This window comes from Pteronotus mesoamericanus, unplaced genomic scaffold, assembly GCF_021234165.1.
Source record: "Pteronotus mesoamericanus isolate MK-2021 breed Mesoamerican mustached bat unplaced genomic scaffold, CSHL_Meso_final contig_94, whole genome shotgun sequence".
NCBI lineage: Eukaryota > Metazoa > Chordata > Mammalia > Chiroptera > Mormoopidae > Pteronotus > Pteronotus mesoamericanus.
The window spans coordinates 11,378,407-11,396,976 of NW_026555285.1; the positions used below are offsets into that span (position 1 = coordinate 11,378,407).

Genomic DNA, 18,570 nt, shown 5'->3' on the forward strand with positions numbered 1-18,570 from the left:
AGGGTAGGTACTTTATGGGGACCTAAATGTGGTGTCAGCCCCTAATTTGTCTATTGCCTAAAGTTATTCTCATTCTCTCATCTCAAACCTAGCAAATAATCACGTTATATTCAATCCTGTTCTTGAGGAAAGATAAAGAAATTACTTAAATACATCATGGTTATTATTATTAATATTATTTATACTTTATTTTCACACATGATTTATGAAATGATAATTATCACAGGTGGAAGTTACCATAAATGGAATTACTCCAAAAAATAAGAAAGTTTTTACTTCTGCTTTAGAATACTCTATCATTCCTTTAGCTTTTACAAATATTATTTGAATAGTTATTTTTATCAAAGCTTTATATGTTCTTATTATCTTACTACTCTGAGTCTTGAGGGAAGTAGTAATTACATAGGCACTAAAGCTTTTAGAAGTGAAAATCAGTAAAGAACAGTTAAAATCATTATTCCAAAAGAAAGAAAAAAATCCCAAAATTCCTCAGGTCACCAACAGAAGAGATCTTTCTTCAAAACAAAGAAGTCCTGCTACTCTAAGAGTCCTTTGCTAAATAAGAAAGAATGTTCTGGTTTTCTACTTTGCCCAAAATGCTAAGGACCCTGCATCACTAGTACTGATGACCTCAGCAGGAAAGATGCCAAATGACCTTCCAGCCTGGAAAGGAGGATTGCCACCCTTAGTCAGTTACTGAGACCCAACATTGACTAGCACATAAATGCAAATACGATTTTGCCTCAAATTATGTTTGTATCTAATTCACATAGAACAGTACATTATTTTATAAATGCTTACTATGTTCTTAGTTCCTTATGATATACTTATATGATATTGCCAAAAAGAAAGATTGGTATTTGATACAGACTGAACGTTTATGTCCTCTTCATATTCATACGTTGAAATCCTAGCCCCTAACATATTAGGCTGGAAGGCTTTTGGACGATGATGAGGTCATGAGGGTGGAGCCTCCAAGAATGGAATTAGTTCCTTTATAAAAGAGAATGCAGAGAGACCCCTTGTCACTCCTGATTTGTGAGGATACACAAATGGTTTATAAGGATAGCATACCTTTACCATGGTTTATAGATGGCATAAGGATGGCCATCTATAAACCAGGAAGTGAGCCCTCACTATATACTGAATCTGCTGGTGCCTTGATATTGAACTTCCCAGTGTCCAAAACTATGAGAATTAATTTCTGCTGTTTATAACCCACAGTCTATTGTATTTTTGTTATAGTAGGCCAAAAGGACTAAGGCAGTATTATTGTTACAATTTTTCAAGATGAGGAAAGATATTCCCAAGATTAATATGAGATAGGAAGGGATTTGCATCCAGACCTCTGAAATTTTTCAACAAATATTAAAAAGAAAGACAAAACAGAAAACAGGCCAGTAAATCTATGACTGAGGAAAGGAGTGCTTTTGGAAGAGGGGGACGGCGTATGTCTTTTATATGGGTAACATGTTTCAAATCAAATGAGACAATCGATGAAGGAAAAATTGTCTTCTCTTTATATAGAGAAAGCCAATTTGCTGATGCACAGGGAAGATACAGACTTTGATGGTTATGTCAACTGAGACTTAAATTAATAATTTTAACAGATGTTTCCCTCCTCTGTGATTCGAAAAGAAAAAAAATCACCTTCATTTTTTTTTCTTGGAGTCATTCAGCAAAATATCAATTAGCTATTGTGTGTTGTGTGTTGTTGGCTCATGTATCTCTAAGACCCAAAATTTTTGAGCTCCTCCTGGTCAAGAGGACTGCACCCAGCAACTCAGAGGCTGTAACCATGGCACAAAACAAGGCTACTTGTTACATCACAAGCATTGTTTGAATTATGATGAGGAAAGAAAAAGATTGAAAGGCAAGAGGCTCATGAACATTCAAAGAAAGTAAAAAGATGATTGGTCTGAAGGTTAAGCTCTATCATAAACAGTACCATGCTGAGGAAAATACAAATGAAAAGTACTATCAAGCTGCATGAAAAGAGAAATACCAAATAAAGTAAGCATGAATAGGTTCCACAAGGAGCAGCACTGGCATAGCTGCCGGACAAAAAGGGACAGTCCAGAGCTAAAGCACTTTCCTGTATGATTTAACACACACACAACAGAAAAAGTGGGGGCGGGAAATGAGAAACCCCTCTGCCCAAAGTCTGTGCCTAGGGAGAAACCAGTATTAAAAGTTATTCTAACAGGAAACAGAAAGAAGAAAGCATGAAAGAGGACGGTAGTTCTGTTTTGTTGAAAATGTCTTTACTCGAAAACCATCTAAATATAAAAGATTAATTAGGCCAATGGGATTACATTTCAAGAAGGCCCATGTGAACTGAAAGCCACCTTTTGCCTGACTGCTTGGTGTAAAGAAGAATCCCTCATCCTCACTTTATACAACTTTGGGCATTATTACCAAAGGTACTAACATTGAGGTGAACGTGAGCAAGTTGAGCCTTGTAACACAAGGAGGCAAGGTTACTTGGACAAAATATGTCCAAGTTTTAACCTAACAATCTAGAAAATGATAGATGCATAAATGCAGCCTTATTGGTTTGATAGAAGTTTCATATAAATAACTCCTTATAGTTATTGAAGACTATGTACCAGTCAGGAAAACTACTGTGACGTTTCTGAATACTATCACACAACTTACATGCTTGCAGTCATCAAGAGAACTGTTTATTGGCCCTGTCTGGGTGGCTCAGTTGGCTGGAGAGTCATCCGTGCAGCAAAGAACTGCGGGTTTGATTCATGGTCAGGGCGCATATGGGAGGCAGCTGATCGATAGTTCTTTTCCATGTCACTGTTTCTCTCCCTCAAATCTATGAAATCACATCTTCAGGTGAGGATTTTTATACACACACACGCACACACACATGTTTTTTTAATATATATACATGTTTATGTATATGTTTATATATATAAATAAGTTAGAATATAGGCAGGAAGTTAAATATTCCAAGTTACTGTTGTCAATTAATCAACAAATGGATCTCTACAAGTGAAAACAATAACAACAAAAAACTCCAAAATGCTTTAGATAAAAAAGCCAAATAGCCACAATAATTAATTTGATTAAATATCTGAGTCTGGAAATATTAAAATTTGTTATTTTTTCTATCTGATAGAATTGAATGCTAAAACTAAAATGACTGCTATTATTAGCACTTTAGAATTAAAAAAGCTGAACCTAAATAAGCTACATATAAATTATAAGAGTGGAAAAATCTCAAAGTGTAAAAATCTTTAAATGATTTTCTTTACAATTCATAAAATATACCATAGGTAACCATCCAGTCTGCATAAACTCCCAAGGAGGAGAATATGTTCATGAAACTTGTCATGAAGAAAAACACTTGCAACTGTGAAACTTGCAAAGAGTGAATTACAACAATGTAGCCTTCTGGCAATTTAGCTTAGTCAGAATCACTGAAAATATATACATAATATTAAAATTTTGATGTCTTGTTCTTGTGTCAGAAATGACAATGACAAGAAAAAAGATTCCATTGTCATGACAAAAACCATAAGACCACACAAAATGGTAGAGTGTGTCATCAAAATGAAAACAGTATCAGCTTATCTTCTTGAAATGTTTTCTTCACATTCTAGCTAAAATTAGTTGAAAATGTGATTATTCTACATTTAAAATAGTCTTTTTCCAGCTTAATTTAGGGAAAATTCTTCTCTTGCTAGCACAAATTCTCTTTGCAAGAAGCTATGCAACTTCAAAAAGACACACTATTAATCAGATCAGTGGGTATATCTACATTTCATAAGTTACTATTTTACATACAGACATCTTACCTGGATACAACTATTACCTTTTTTATTTACTCACACTAGAGGCAAGTGAGAAATGATAACAAGAGGACTCAATTACAAAGACATCTATAATACTACACTCATTTTCTGATATTGGAAAATTTATAGGATTCAACAAAATAAAACAAAAATGACAAGCACTACTCCTTAGTTCCCTAAACACATATTAATACTATACCTAATACCATATTAAAGTGTCCTTGATAAAATTTGCTCGCTTCAAGTTGAAAGATGATGTTTCACTTTTATTCTTTACAATGTTGCTGATATTTGGAAATTTATAATTAATCTATCTTTGTAACCTTTGACTTAATATCATCATAATCATAACCTTCCTTGAGTGAATATTAGCAAAACCACAATGGAAGTCTATTGGGGAATATATATCAAATTTGACCCAGAAATTCTATTTGTAAAAATTTATCCTACAGTTATTGAATTTTGTTTTTTAAAGCAAAATATAAGAAACTATCTAAATATGTATAAAGACAGGTTAAACAATTATCATATAACCACAAAATGAAAACTTATGAAATCATAAAAAATAATAAGGCGGCTTATCTATGTGCTAATACGGAAAAATCTCTAAGACATACTGTTATTAAAATAAATCACCAAACATTGTATAGAATATTATGTAAAATATGAAGGTATATATAGGTATCTCTGAAAAAATGCAGAAAAAATTTTTTTGGTATGTTCAAGGGAACTAGGTAGATGAGGAAACAGTAGGAGGAATGATTTTCAATGTATGTCCTTACATATTGAATACTTTAAATTTTCCAGTATGAGCATGTATTACTGGGCAAGATAAGGTTAGCTCAGCTGTCCTGAATAACTCACACTGCACATTTAAGGAAATGTCTGTTTTCAGAGCTGGCCTTTGGTAGACTCCTGAAGATAACCTTGTAACCCTTGGTATATTCTGTCTGAGAAGAATGATTTTGTATGACTAATGCATTAGGCTACATTGTATTTATGATAAATGCTTTTTTTTTGTATGCCTGAAGCATCAAGTCATGATCTACCAGTTAGACCAGGTAAGATCGTCTTAGCAATGTGATAATGCTAAATACCTCATTTTCCTCTGAGTCAGTGGAGTGTGAGAAGACTGGAGTGTGAGTAGCTAAGGGCCATCATATAAACAGTGGACTTTAAGGCCTGGGTGAACTTCTGTGGTTGGCAACATTTCTCAAATATATTCATATATTAGCATGTCCTCATGTGACTGGGAGGGATCACCGCTGAAAGCTTGCACATGTTTTTTTTCTAGTCTTTACCCCATATGAGTTTTTTCTTTGCTCATTTTAATCCATATTGTTTCACTGTAATATACTGTAATCCTGAGTATAACAGGAGTCCTGTGAGCCTTTGTAGTAAATCAGTGTGTCTCAGGATGACCTTGGGCAACCCTGATACAATTGCATATTCACAAAATCAAAGTAAAACTTTTTAAAGTTTGCATAGCCTTTATCAGAGTCAAATCAATTAGCGAGTAAAGTTTATTATTATGTTAAGTGAAATAAGCCACTTAGAGAAAGACAAATAACATGATGTCACTTTTATATGGAATCTAATGAACAAAATTAACAAACAAAATAGGACCAATATAGACATGAATATAAGGGGGGACCCAATAAAAATCAGAATTATCTTCTCTAATGGGGGGGCCCTTGTAGTAAGAGTTTACTCTTCTACGTGGATCTTCTAGGAACCCATCTGTATCAGTGTACCAGCTGGTAGTGTTGTGAGAGGCTGCGTATGGCTTCAGTGAATTTTTTGGAAGACTCAGTGCATTTGCCCTTTTCAAAATGGTGATTTACTAGTTAACCTGCACGCACCACATTGAGTGTTCAGCAGTTTTTGACCAGAAAGGATATGACCCCCTTGCCCCACCCTCCTATTTACCTAATCTGGCCCCGAGACTCTTTTTTGTTTCCCCAGATGAAAAAAAGTCCACAAAGGGAAACATTTTGCCAAAGTGGAAGAGGTGAAACAAAAAAACATCAGAAGCACTTAAAGTCATCAAAATCCAGGATTCAAAAACTTTTAGCAGTAGAAGAAACATCTCAATAGGTGTATATCATCAAATGGCAAATACTTTGAAGGTGACTGAAATTTAAACGTGTAAGGATAAATACATAATTTTTTATAAGTAAATTCTGTTTTTTGGGTTCCACACTCATGGAACACACTGACGGATCTCAGAGGGGAGGATTGAGGGGGTTACTGGAAGAAATTATTTAAAGAACATATATGCATATATGAATAGCTCATGGAGAGACAACTACATGGTGAAGGCCAGGGGGAGGGGCCAGCTTTGGGTGGAGGTGGGCAAAGGGGAGGAAGTAGGGCACATCCGTAATCATGTTAATAATAATAAACAAACAAACATATCATCTGGTAAGGAAGTGTGATGTGTTTCCCTCTCTGCATTTATTTAAAATGTCTATATTTAAGATTAAAATTCTCCCAGGTTAAAATTTTTTAAAAAAGAATTTATTGAACTCCTACTATCACCAAGATCTGTGCTGGTGATTATGAGAAATCCTGGGATAAAGCCCTTGTCAAGTTTACTGGCTAATTAAAAGGATAAAACTAAGACAGTAAAATTATTCATTTCTAACACAAAGAGGTATGTTTATTTCATATATAAAGTGGACAGAGGCTATGGATTCCTAGAGTTTAAAGATTACTATTAAGAAGAAGAATACAAGCACTGTTTTAAGAAAATAGATGTCCTTACTGAACATCTACTATGCTCTCCTACTGGTACAACTTGTTTTATTTACATTTTCTCTAAAACACTTCAAGGTAAACACTTACAGTTCTATTTTACATATGAATAAACTGAGGCTCAGATAGCCTAAGACCAAAATCATGTATTTAAGAAGTGGTAATTTTTTTTTCTATTTGCTAGTGTAATATACATGCAATATAGCCATATAATAATATATCAGGACCTTGTCTAAAATTTCATGCTTTGTAAGTGAAAAATTCTCAGGTTTAGAGACAAAAAGTAACACTCAGCTAGGAAGAGCCAGATGCAGAATATTAACCTCTGTTTACTTGAACCTGATGATCACCTTTCCTCCCATTGTGTTCAAGTCCCCTCTGAAAATAAATAGTCTCTAAAAGACAGACTGCAATTATATGATTGTAGAGGAATAACAATTAAATTATTTTTAAAGTTTCATGAAAATAAAATGTTACCAAAAATACACCTGGGCTTAACAAGAATATTCAAATATGTTTTATTTATCTTTAAATATAGACTAATTATAAAGGAAGAAATTGTTAGACTAGTAAGCTTTAAGTAGTATGAATATATATGCATAAAAAGTGCCTAATACTGAACAAAAATTAAATATAGATGTGTGTTACATAATAAGAAAGTGAAACATCTGTAGCATTCTCTAGTTTCAACTAAAAATAAATGAGGGATTCCAGGTATACAGATCTGAAGCCTTATCCTTGAAATATCTATTCTTCCTTTGAATGAATTGCCATGTTACAAGTAATCACAGAAACAGTTAAAAGTTGTCAAATCACATTAATAGATAGTGCATATATGGCGACATCATAGTTATTGACATAGGTATTAATTTCCAAGCAATTTCTTCAAATCTTTGAGCTAAATGTAGCTTTGTTTGATGACCCCGTCACTGCATTGTTATTGAAGGGTCCAACATAAATTTAGAGTACTAACTAAATTAAACACATTAAAAGCTCATTGGGATCTCCAAATTATAGCCTTTGAAGACGTAAGAAGTCCAAAACACAAAGAGAGCTATGTTTAACTGATTTAAAAGGGAAAAAAAAAGCAGGAATTTATCAAAAGACATAATGCTTATAATACAGAACTGCAGTGTTTGCTAATATCTATCCAAGTACTCTAAAAAAGTTTCAACAAAAAGATAATGAAAATGAACACTTCCCTTGAGACATCACTGTATTAAAAGTAAGATGGCTTTTATTTTTAATTGGGAAGAATGAGGAACTGCTTGAATCTTGCCATACCTCATAAGTAATAAGCAAGTATTACCCCCAAAGGTGAGTCAGATGCAATGATTCTCTTGAGGAGATTAGTGAAACACATGCATGCATCTTATTATAAAAATTGGTACTAGAAAAAGGATGAGATAATTCTCCGAGCCATCAACATTTTTATAAAAGATAGTATATGAATTCAGGATTACAAAACTAGTAGATCAAAGCTGTGGGATTGAAACTGTGTCACATGCTGGGACTTTACGTACACTGAGGTAGGGCCACTGGAAGTATGTATGGAAGCTGAGTTGATACTTATAGATAGCCTGCCTTGAATCTTTTAAAAAATTAGCATAAGTAAGGCAAGAAATATTCCTTAATCTTCCATTAAATTTTATTAAAGTTTTACAACAAAAGATCTGAATAGAAGCAGCTTAGTGGGTTCACTAAAGTGTACTCAGCATGAAGAAGGAACAGATGACAATGTAGGATTAAAACTTCTTTTAAAGAGACTTCAAAATTGTTTTAAAAATGTTTATTGATATTGCAGTTTTGTGGTATTATAATTTTCTTACAAAATTTAAGATGTAACACTTTTAATTAGAATAAAGAGAGAAAAATTTTGACTTCTTTATAATTGTTTTTAAGTAAGAAAACAAAACGTTGCCAGCAAAATATTTTCTAGGGAATTAAAAATAAATGAGACATGGTCCTTTAAAAGTGCATGATAAAGGATTTTGTATGTAAAAGTTTAGGATAGGTGTAGTCATAAAAATGTCTAGCACATTTAGTATGTGATGTTGAATTCAAATATCAACTAAGTTGAGATTAAATTTGGGAATTTAGAAAGGAAACAAAATGATGTTGCACTTGGAATTGAAAACCAACTGATACTTCTTCATATACAATTTCCAATTGGGTTTTCATAATTTACCAAAGTGACTCACATGTATACAGAAAGAAGCTAGGGATCTTTAAGGATAATCCTCTGTGTTTTTCTAACTCTATGTTTTGTTTTATAATTTTTGGCTTGTTGAAGATGACTTTATATGAGTATGTTCTACTCAGTTCTTTGTTACCTTACAAAAAATAATATTATAGTAGTCCCCCCTTATCTACAGTTTGGCTTTCTGAGGTTTTAGTTACCTATGGTCAACCATAGTCTGAAAGTATTAAAAATTAGAAAAATAAACAGCCCATAAGTTTTAAATTTCTGCTATTTTGAGTAGTGTGGTGAAACTTCGTGCTGTCCCACTCAGTCCCAACCAGGAAGTGAATCGTCCCCTTGTCCAGCTTCTCCCTGCGGTGCAGGCTCCTTGCACGTTAGTCACTTAATAGTCCTCTCAGTCACAGGATCAGTGTTCAAGTAAATTTTTTTTAAATCCTCACCTCAGGATATGTTTTTATTGACAGGAGAGAGAGAGAGAAAGAGAAAGGAAACATTAATGGGAGAGAGAAATATTGATTGGTCGACTGGCTGGCTCCCAGACGCTCCCCAACTGGCAATAGAACTTGTGCCCTGATCAGGATTCAAGCCCCCAACTTTTTCGGTGTAAGGGGTAATGCTCCAACCCGTTGAGCCACTCAGCCAGGGCCAAGTAACTCTTTTTTTATTTTACTTAATAACTGCCCCAAAGCCCAAGAGTAGGGATGCTGGTGATTTGGATATGCTGAAAAGAAGCCACAAATGCTTTCTTTAAGTGATTTTGCTTAGCATAACATTTTCAATATCCATACATGTTGTCACAAATGGCAGTACTTCATCTTTTTTTATGTTTCAGTAGTATTCCATTTTATATATGGACCACATCTTCTTTATCCAATCATTCATTAAAGGATATTTAGGTTGTTTCCATGTTTTGGCTCTTGTATATAGTGCCAAAATGAACATAGAGGTATATATATCTTTATAGACAAACGTTTTCAAATGTTTTTGGTAGTTATCCAGAAGAAGGGGTTGCTGAGTCATAGGGTAGCTCAGTTTTTAAATTTTGAGGGACATCCATACTATTTCCCATAGTGGCTGTACCAGTTTACAGTCCCACCAACAATGTATTAGGATTCTATTTTCTTCACAGCCTCTCACACACTTGTTATCACATGTATTTTTGATAATAGCTATTCTAACGTGTGATGCGGTATCTCATTGTGGTTTTGATTTGCATTTCCCCTGTATATAGTGAAGTTGAACATTTTAAAATATCTGTTGGCCATTGTATGTCTTCTTGGGAAAATGTGCATTCAAGTCTTCTGCCCATTTTCAAATTGGATTGCTTTTGTTGTTACTGAGTTGTGTGCGTTCTTTATACATTTTGGCTATTAGCACCTTATCATTGGCATTGTTTGCCAATATCTTCTCCCATTTGGTCAGTTGCCTTTTTTTGTTTTGTTGGTGCTTTCTTTTGCTGTGAAAAAACTTTTGGTTTGATGTACTCACATTCCTTTTTTTTTTTTTTGCTCTTATCTCCCTTGCCTTTGGATTCAAGTTCATAAAGTTCTCTTTGAGACCAAGGTCCATAAGTTTAATACCTATGTTTAATTCTACATATTTTATTGTTTCAGGTTTTATATTAAACTCTTTTATCCATTTTGAGTTAATTTTTTGTGTATGGTGCAAAGTAGTAGTCACACTTCATTTTTTTGCATGTGGCTTTCCAATTTTCCCAGCACCTTTTATTGAAAAGGCTTTCTTTTCTCTATTGTCTGTTTTTGGCTCCTTTGTTGAAAATTCATTGCTCATAAACCTAGTAGTTTATTTATGGCCTCTCAGTTCTGTTCCACCAGCCTGACAATACCATGCTGTTTTGGTTATTATACCCTTGCAGTATAATTTGATGTCAGGAAATGTAACACCTGTGACTTTGTTCTTTTTTTCAGGATTGTTTGAGCTATTCAGGGTTTTATTCTGGTTCCACACAAATCATAATTTTTCATTTTATTTCTTAGAAAAATCCATTGGAATTTTGGTGCAGATTACACTAAATCTGTGTATTGCTTAGTTAATAGTCATTTTGACTATATTCATTCTTCCAATTCATGAACATGCAGTATCTTTCCATTTTTTGGTGACTTCCTCAACTTTTTCCAACAATGTCTTGCAGTTTTTCAGTGTATAGGTCCTTAACATCTTTTGTTCAGTTTATTTCTAGGTTTTTATTGTTTTAGTTGCAATTGCAAATTAAGTTGTTTTCTTCATTTTTTCTGATATTTCATTGTATATAGGAACCAAATAGAATTTTGTACATTGATTTTATGTCACAAAACTTGTGTATTTGTTTATTGTTTCTAATAGATTTTTGGTGGAGTCTTTAGGAGTTTCCATATATAGAGTTATATAGTTTGCGAAAAGTGGCAATTTTATTTATTCATTCTTAATTTGGATGTCTTTTATGTCCTTCTCTTGCCTGATTCCTCTGGCTAGAACTTCCAGCGCTATCTTGAATAACAGTGGTGAGAGTGAGCATCTTTGTCTTGTTCCTGGTCTTAGAAGAAAATATTTCAGTTTTTCACCATAAGGAAAATATTTTTTGAGGATTTGTCTTATGTGTCATTATGTTGAAGTACTTTTCTTCTCTACCCATTTTATTTAGTGTTTTAATCATAAATAGATATTTTATCTTGTCATATGCTTTTTCTATATTTATTGATATATTGATTTTGTTAATGTAGTGTATCACATTCATTGATTTGCATATGTTGAACTATCCTTATACCTCTGGAGTGAACCTCACTTGATCATAATGTATTATCTTTTGAATGTATTTTTTTGTATTTAATTTGCTAGTATTTTGTTTAAAATTTTTGCATCTGTATTCATCAGAGGTATTGGTCTTTAATTTTATATTATTGTATTCTCATTGCTAGATTTTGGTACTTGGGTTATGTTGGCCTCATAAAATGTGTTATGAAGTATTGCCTCTTTTGTTTTTTTTGGGAGGGTTTGAGAAGAATAAATATTAAATCTTTGGATGTTTGCAAAATACACTAGTGAAACCATCTGACTCTGTACTTTGAGGAATTTTTGGATGACTTTTCAATTTCCTTACTATTGATCATTTTATTTATATTTTTTAGTTCTTCATGATTCAGTCTAGAAAGGTTATATATTCCTAAGAATGTGGTCATTTCTTCTAGATTTTAGAGTTTGGTGACATATAGGCTTTTGCAGTCTTCTTGTATAGCCCTTCATCTTTCTGTCGTGTCTGTTTTAACTTATTTTTCACTTATGATATTGTTTATTTGAGTCTTTGCTCTTTTTTCTTCAGTGAGGCTAGCCAGAGCTTTGTCAATTTTATTAATCTTTTCAGAGAACCACCTCTTTGTTGTATTTATTATTCTGTAGTTGTTTTGTTCTCTATTTAATTCTGTTCTGATTTTTATAATTTTCCTTTGACTGACTTTGTGCTTCAGTTGTTCTTTTTCTAGTTATTTAAGGTAAAATGTTATGTTGTTTACTTAAGATTTTCTTATTACTTGCCATAAACTTTCCTCTTATTACTGTTTTGTTGCAACTCACAATTTTTTTTTTACTTTGAAAAATCTGATTTTATTTTCTGAATCAAAAAGTGTATTCATGTTAAGTTCAGAATGTTTAACTCGCCACTGAGCTCCCAAAATACTTGCCTGATACTGTTAACAGGGCTCAGAACTGTGTAAAAGTTAACATCCAATACCACATTTTAAAGAAAAAGATTTAAATATAGGGTCAAGGTATTGGTAACTTTAATTTTAAAAGAATTTTAATCATTTTTGGAAATTTAAATGACAATGGTATAAGAGCTAAAAATCAAATCTCTTTTAAAATAGAAAAAAAACTTGAGAAACTCATACCAGACAATTCCAATTAAACATAACTCCCACCCCTACCCCACCCCCCAAACTACTAAATGCATTATTTCATCTTGGAATAGGAAAATTTTAAAATGAAAATTTAAAATTATACTATATATATTAATATACCATTTTAATGTCATGTTTGCTAGCAGATTATGAAATTAAAACCAGATTCTACATTCAAGGGACAGATGATAAATGCTCTTCCATTGTTTTATTTAAGAGCCCATCCCATTCTTTGTTGTTTTCTGCCCCCATATTATAAAGTCATGGCCAAGGGCCAAGAGTCAATCCATTTACCTGAAATGAACACCTTAGTTGGTACTGGTCCTTAATTTGTGTCCTTTAGACAGTCCAGTACTCAAAACACTGAGGGGATTTATAAGAACATGATTCAGGAACACTTTAGAATTCCAAAGTACTCTTGATATCCAGGTTCCTAAAATCTAGTAGATGTTATTCATAGGCTATTCACATGTACTGAAGCATGTCCAGCATGCAGGCAAACTTCTTTCATTTGTTCAAATTGAGGTAAAACAGAGAAAAAATAGTTAATATTAACAGAAGCTGCATAATGAAAACTAAAATAAATTGACTTTTTAAGTTTTCTCACAAGAGACTTTCTAAAGCCAATAATTTCTCCAATTTGTTATCCAAAAAAATTTTAAAAAAAGCTTCTCCTTTCAAAGCAAAGCTCTTTTTTCATTAATAAAAATCTTTTTGAAATGAAAAAACAAAAACATTTTCTTCAGAATCTGCATTTTGTACTTAGTGCAATACAATTTATTACTTTATTTATCGAAGTTAGAAAGAATTCAAGCCTGAGTACTATTTGATATTTTTTTCAGATACCAAGAAATTCTGACAGGATTCATAAATATGATTTTCTGACATAGGCAGGGAAGTTTGCTAACAATTAAAAATTACCAAATCTCTTTCTTTCAAGTGTAACATAGATGGCTGAGATTTAGTCATTATGATTAATTTTTCAGTACAGATACAAATTTAAATCTTGATTTTCTTTTTCCTGGCCAACATTTTACATACTCAAATTTTACTCCACTTCCAGGTTTCAAATCAAACCAAACAGAAAATCACCCAACTGGCAACAAGTCCCACATTTCAATGTTATTTTTTATCCCACAATTATAACCTACTGCCAGTAGTTATTTATATGTATCTACTTGTTTTTATTAAATAAGCACTGGTCAGTTACTTACTAAAAGAATAATTTTTTTGCAAGTATGGTACTTGGCACTGGGTTACCTTAATGCTTCTGGTATAAGCAGAAGCACTTAGAAAACACCCGTTCTTAAGGACTTTTTAAATCTGTAATTTAAATGGCTAACAGTATTTTTAAAATGTTACTTTTCCATTGATAGATTTTAGGGAGTCTAGTTCCAGATAAAATGGTTGATGTTAAAAAATCAAATCCCTAAGCCACATGGTAATGGGATACTATCCTGGTTTTTTGTACCATATAGAAACAGTTCCAGGCAGACCAAAAGTAAAAGAAAACCTGCTAAATCAAAGTACTGTAAATAAGGTTCATTATTTGAGCAAAAAAGCTCAAAAATAAAAAAAATCAAGACAACATCCCCTCACCCCTACACAAAAATCCACACAAAACACTTTAGTTCTGAGCCTAATATTTCTCTCAAATGTTAATACTAGAGCTTTAAGGTACTTAAGACGGTACCAAAAACTGTTGAAAGTGCCACAGTACAGAGGAAATGCCATAAAGGGTTCAGCAGCTGCCCACCCATCTCTCAACACCCCCACCCCAATAACAAGTAAAAGCTCCTGGTAGTTTTTTCTTATGCTAATAAAGGCATACCACCTAGTGTGCTAAAATAGCAGCATTAGAGCAGTAAAGTGAAAATAGGAAGTCTACAGGAATGATCTAAATGCCTACAGGAAGAAACAAAGCAGCAGACAGGAGGACCCTTTGCCCTCTCCTTGTGTTTGTAAGGAAGTGGTTGAATTAAACAGTCAGATTTACCCACTGAACAAAAACTTAACAAAGCTTTCCCAAGACATCAGAATAAAACCTGACCTTTCCAGTCAAAGGCCAAAGAGAGGCCTCCTTCCATGTCCTGGAATTTAGTGAATTCAAAGACTGGCAATAAAGGAAAAAAGAAAGCGTTAGGGGTGTGATGGGAATACGCTTTGGAGTTTATCGAACAGTCACACCGAGTTTCTCCAGCACGCGGACGCCCTTTTCTTGGTACTCCTGTCGGGTCATCCAGAAGTTGTCTTTGTCTTTCATGATCTCTGCTAGAACTGCGCCGCCCAGGAACACCATGTGCTTCCTGCGGGGCGGGTCTTCGATGCGGATCTTAAATTTAGAAAGTTTTTCCACATCTCCTTTTAAAACTCGTCCTAAGTAAAGCTATTTTAGTTCTCATTCCAACCGTGATGGCAGCCCAGGGTACATAGTAGACCCTCCAGAAAGCACAATGTGCTTATAGAATTCAGATCTGGTATCAATGTCAGCTGCCTGGATTGTGTTAAAAAGCAATTCAGCAACGCCCACTCCCTCAACATTAATCAAGTGAGGCTGGAATAAAGCTTCGGGTGCTTCAAATCTCTCCCCCAACTGTGATAATGCGGCCATCTGGGAGTGTGTAAGATTCAACTAATACTGTGGTTTCTAAGGCCAGTTTCTGCTCTTACTCAATGTTATACCCCACATAACACAATTTTTCTTTAATCATGCGAACCGTTTCAAAATCTGCAGAATGGTTGAAGGCATATCCTCGCAACAGAAACAGCTTGATAAGATATCTGGTAATATCTCTCCCAGCAATATCCAGTCTTCTGGTAAGATGAGGGAGAGAAAAGCCTTCATAAACTGGGCAAATGGGAGTCACACCATCTCCAGAGTCCACTACTACTCCAGTCAATAAACCCTGAGCATATAAAGTCAGAACTGCTTGAATGGCTACATACACACCAGAAAACTGGTAAGTTTCAAACATTACCTCTACAATCTTCTCTCTGTTTTTGGTTGGGTTCATCGGGGATTCTGTGAGGAAGATTTTACAGTTCCTGGTATCTCTGTTAAGTTTCTCCGGTCCAAACGTATAGTCGCACAGGTGTTTCATGTCATCCCAGTTCCAAACTATGCCATTTTCCATAGCGTAGTTAACGTCTAACATTGAGCGTAATTCACTTGCCTCATCACCAACCATAAGATCCTTGATTTCAATGTTTCCCACTTTGGTGGTTGATCTGATAATAGGTCTTCCAACCAAAGCTGGGAAGATGTGTTCTGGAAAGTTAGAGCCTGCATATCCACACTTCACAAATCCGGTGCCGTTGTCGCACACCACCGCCTTCCTGCCCTGGCTGTCCATCGTCTGCCGGGAAAGGAATCGCCGATGCCGCCGAACAACCTACAGCTGCCGCCTACACCAGCTGCCACCCGGCCCTATCCTCTTCCTCCTCCTCCCTCTCCGTAGAGCCTCCTTGGGTACCGCAACTCACAATTTTGATGTGTTATGTTTTCCCTGTCATTTGTCTCTATGCGTCTTTTGGTCTCATCTCTTCTTTGACTCAGTCATTGTTCAGTAGCATGTTATTTAATCACGTAATTGTGGTTTTTATGGCTTTCTTTTTGCCGTTGATTTCCAATTTCAAAACATTGTGGTCAGGGAATATGCTTGGTATGATTTTAATCTTCTTAAATTTGTAAAGTTACTTTTGTGTCCCCACATATGGTCCATCCTTGAGAATGCCTCATGTGCTCTAGAAAAGAAAGTATATTCTAGTGTTCTCGGATGAATAACTGTAAATATCAATTATGTCCATTTAGTCTAATGTGTCATTTAAGGCTGATATTTCCTTATTGATTTTCTGTTTGGATGATCAATCCATTGTTGTCAATGAGGTAGTTAGGTCCCCTTCTACACTTGCATTTTTATCAGTTTTCTCTTTTGGTTTCGTCAGCAGTTGCTTTATATATTTTGGTGTGTCTTGATTGGGGGCATATATATGGAGACGTGTTAGTTCTTCTTGATGTAGTGTCCCATTTATCATTATAAAATGTTGACCTTTGTCTCTTGTTACTTTTTTATCTTGAAATCTATTTTGTCAGATATAAATATGGCTACACCTGCTTTTCACTGGATGCCATTTGTGTCCTTTTCCATCTCTTCTCCATGAGCTGATATTTGTGTTTGCAGATGAGATGTGTCTCCTAGAGACATCATATAGTTGGGTTTTGTTTTTAAACCTATCCTGCTACTCTGTACCTTTTAATTGGTGTGCTTATCCCATTTGCATTTGGAATGATTATTGGTATATGAAGATTTCCTATAGCCATTTTATTTTTTTTTCCTGGTAACCTAGTACCTCCACTGTTTTTCTTTTTTTCCCTCTTGTGCTTCTTTCTATTCTTTTAGTTTGTTGGTATTCTGTGACTTTTTTCTCCTGTTTCCTCTTTTCTTAATGTTATGTGTCTTCAGTTCTATATTTTTGTTTTGTGGTTAGCATTAGGTTTATGCAAAAATAAAAATTTTTAAAAACCCTTTTATATGTACAAAGTCCTTTGTCTTCCTTTCTCTTCCGATTGAATATTATCTCCACTCACCTGTGCAAGTTCAGTCCTTTCCCTCCTGCCCTTTTAGGCTTTTGTTGTCACAAATTATTATTTTATATGCTGTGCATTTATTTCCACATTACTGCAGGTATTGCCACCTTCTTTTTAATGTTCTTATCTCCTTTAAACTTTATGATATGTTTAAGTGTTCAATCCCCTATTCTAAACAAGAGTTGCAATTTCTTGTTTCTGTTTATTGGTCATCTTAGTCTCTTTTTTTATCCCTCTGTCTTTTTCTTTCAAATAGAAGAACATTTTAATCATTTCTTGTAACGTAGGTCTTGTGATGGTAAATTCCCCCAGTTCCTGTATCTCTGGAAAAACCTTTATTTCTTCATATCTGAAGAAGAACTTTGTTGCATATCTTAGTATTGGCTGGTGATATCTCTCTTTCAATAATTTGAATATTTGATTTAATTCTCTCTTAGTTTGTAGAATCTCTGCTTAAAAAAAATCTAATGATAACTTAATAGAGTTTCCTTTATTTGTTACTTTATGTTTTATGCTATGTCTTCTTTTCCCTGGCTGCCTTGAGAATTCTTTGTCATTCATTTCTGGCAGCTTTAATATAATGTGTCTTGGAAAAGACTTTCTGGAGTTCAAATAAATGGGTGTTCTGATAGCCTCTGGGATTCAAGGATGGAGTTCTTTCCATAGGTTTGGAATGTTCTTGTTGATTATTTGTTTAAACAGGCTCTCTTTCCCCATCTCCTTCTCTTCTCCTTCTAGTATACCCATTATTTTTATATTGCTTTTTTCTAATAGAGTCAAATAGCTCTCAGAGAGCTCCTTCATTTTTTTTTTCTTCTCATTTCTCTCTCTTCTTCCACCTGATTCATTTCTGGTCTGCTCTATTTTCTAAGCCCACTAGGTCATTCTTCAGTTCATATATTGAGTTACTCAGTTCCAGAATTTCTGTTGGTGTTTTATTTTTTAGTTTAAATCTCTTTGGTGAAATACTCCTTTTGTTTGTCTATTTTACTTCTGAGCTTATTGAGTTGCTTTTCTGAGTTTTATTGTATTACATTGAGTTTTTTCAGAAATGCAATCTTGACTTTTCTGTCATGTAAATCCATCTTCCATGTCTTTATTTCCTTGAGATTTTTACATTTTTATTTATAAACCATATTGCCTTGGTAATTCATTGTGTTTGCTAGGTTATTTCTCTGCCTGAGTGTTTGTGAAGATGAAATCATTTTCGTCATCAACATCATCATAATTAAAGTAGAGGCCTTTATTTTATTTTCCAGTAGGTGGTGCTAAAGTGCAAGTTTTTATTTTCTCTGACCTACACTACTGGGGTTTCTGGGACCT

At 34.1% G+C, this 18,570-nt stretch overlaps 2 pseudogenes; one reads left to right on the forward strand and one right to left on the reverse strand.

Annotated features, from left to right (window-relative positions):
- The first annotated feature begins 1,103 nt into the window (after nt 1-1,103).
- LOC129081031 (ribosome biogenesis protein NSA2 homolog) lies at nt 1,104-2,561 on the forward strand (annotated as a pseudogene).
- Nucleotides 2,562-14,602: 12,041 nt separating this feature from the next.
- LOC129081088 (actin-related protein 2-like) lies at nt 14,603-16,106 on the reverse strand (annotated as a pseudogene).
- Nucleotides 16,107-18,570: the final 2,464 nt, after the last annotated feature.